Genomic DNA, 2897 nt, shown 5'->3' with positions numbered 1-2897 from the left:
GGTTGCTGCGGGAAATTTTGATCTGGCTAGGTTTAGAAGTTCCAAAATCTGTTTATATTATTTCGCCCGTCTCCTGTCGGTTGTTGATACTTTACAGCAAACCTCATAGTCAATGTACTTGAATATTTTTTTATATAGCCACTTCAGTAAGAGTCTAACGACTGCAATCTGCAATCTATCTGATAACCACTGAGTCACAAAATGCCAGGGCTTATAGAAATTTGATTGGTTAAAGCAGACGTCATTGAGTTAGTTCAAAAAGATTAATTTGACGAACGTTCAAGAGGGCTGCCATTAGACCTTAAATGAAGAGGCTATATAAAAAATAAAAGCTAATAAAAATAAAAAAAACAGAACCAACGTTTGGTTTGGTGTAATTTGAATATTCAAGTACGAAATTTGATCTAATTAGTTAGTAATTAATTTACTTATCTAAATGAACTTAATACAAATGATGATTTTCACCTATTAGTTTATCTAAATATATAGACAATGTCTCCAAGAATATGTAGAACATTTTATATATGCTTAATTTGAAAAAAAGTAAATAAATGTTATTTTTTATTTTTCTATTGTAAATATATATACTTATTATTGTAAATAATTCAACTATACATGAAATCATGCAACATTTATATTATTGTAACGTTTGGTCGTAGACTAAACTTAAATTAACTTATTAAATATATTGTAACAGCCATTTAATATATTTGCTCAAATGGAACATATCTTAGATAATGACCTCGGACTCGTTTTACCGAGTTAGGAAAGTTAAGAAAAAACTTGTCCCCTGTCATGAACCTATTCATAAAATTACTGAGTTTTTATGGTTTTTTTAAAAAAAAAAAAACAATATTGTATTCATATAAATATGAAGAATGATTGGGGAACAGGCTTTCGCCTATATAACCCCTCTCCTAATATAAAATGTTCATATGTACAATACAATATCGTTAAAATAAGTAACGTATATATACAGACATCGCTACATCCATGGTAGATACTCGAAGATATAAAACGGAATAATTAAAATTCTAAAACCGTTTGACAGAAGAAGGAATTCGTGAACTTTTTCGAAAATGTGTATAGATTGGTCAGGGTCATTTTGTACACCATTAAGCAGATTGGTTATGTTTTTAAGGCCAGTCGGTAAGATGTTTATAGATCTGTCTCGTGCATCTGAATTTAAGGGACAGGTCAAAAGAAAATGTTCTGCATCTTCAAACTGATGACCACAAGAGCACGCAGGATAAGATATTTATGACCACTAAGGTCACTGCAGGAAAGACGAAGAAATTTGATTTTTTCGATTGCCAAAGCTATATGTATCAGGTTGATAAGTGTCATTTGATTTTAGAGATTTTTTGAAGGATGAAATAGTTTTTAAGAATTTGGTAGATTATTCCACTCTCTGATCGTTGACGGCAAAAATGAATCATAAAATAAATTAGTTCTGCAGTTTATATATGGTAAATTGTTGATATTTCTAAGATTATAATTGATTTTTCTGACGGGGAGAAGATCTGATAGGTAAGATTCATATTGTTCGGGATCTTGTACATCATTGTCAGCTTATGCCGACGTCGTCTTTCCTGCAGTGTAATGAAACCTGTTTCCTTGTAAAGTACAGCATGGCTAGTTCCCTTAACAGCGCCGCATATAATTCTGAGTGCATCTAACTGAAGATTTGCTAATGCAGTTGTTAGTTAGATAGTGCACCTGTCCCATATAATATCACAATAATCGAAATGCGGCAGAATGTAGGTATATATAGCTTGGAGAGATTTTCTACTTAAACGTTACTTGAGACCCCTGAGACAGTTAGTTTTTATATTATTGTTTAGCTTCGCGGTTCGGATCGTCAGTATTTGGACTATTTTCAATATCATTTCATGCATGATTTATACGTGTTTTAACTGTGACTTTGAATTTTAATTGAATGAATATATAAAAAAAAGATAGAAATGCCCATACATTTACCAAAAGGAAGATTATTCTCAATATTTGATAGTGTTGATAGGTAGGCTGTAGAATCAGAAACGTTTACACTGTTACGATATAATCTATAATTAATTATTTTTCTAGATACTCTTTCAAATTTATGAAATATCACAATTAGAAATAGGCCTACTACGTTTAACTATATAATCGAAGAAGATTCTGATGAAACTTGGTGTGATCATTGGAATTGATAAGATCTCTGACAAGTTCTAACTTGAGGTATTTTCGATGAACATTTTTTGAGTTATTGACCTTGACTTTGTAAAAACGCGTCAACATGTGTTCGTGAGCACTATAGAAGCTAGAGTTTTCAACTGATTTTGATCAAACTTTGTGTTATCATTGGAATTATTAAGATCTCGGAGAACTTCTAACTTGACGCATTTTCGATGGACGGTTTTTGAGTTATTGCCCTTGACTTTGTAAAAACCCTTCAAAATTTGTTTGTGAGCACAATAGAAGCTACAGTTTTTAACCGATTCTGATGAAACTTGGTGTGATCATTGGAATTGATAAGATCTCGGACAAGTTCTAACTTGACACATTTTCGATGAACGGTTTTTGAGTTATTGCCCTTGACTTTGTAAAAACCCTTCAAAATTTGTTTGTGAGCACAATAGAAGCTACAGTTTTTAACCGATTCTGATGAAACTTGGTGTGATCATTGGAATTGTTAAGATCTCGGACAAGTTCTAACTTGACACATTTTCGATGAACGGTTTTTGAGTTATTGCCCTTGACTTAGAAACAACGCGTCAAAATTTGTGAACACAATAGAGACTACAGTTTTCATCCGATTGATGAAACTTGGTGTGATCATTGGAATTGATAAGATCTCGGACAAGTTCTAACTTGACACATTTTCGATGAACGGTTTTTGAGTTATTGCCCTTGAC

This window comes from Lottia gigantea, assembly GCF_000327385.1.
Source record: "Lottia gigantea unplaced genomic scaffold LOTGIsca_75, whole genome shotgun sequence".
NCBI classification, from domain to species: Eukaryota; Metazoa; Mollusca; class Gastropoda; family Lottiidae; genus Lottia; species Lottia gigantea.
This window is presented reverse-complemented; position numbering follows the sequence as displayed.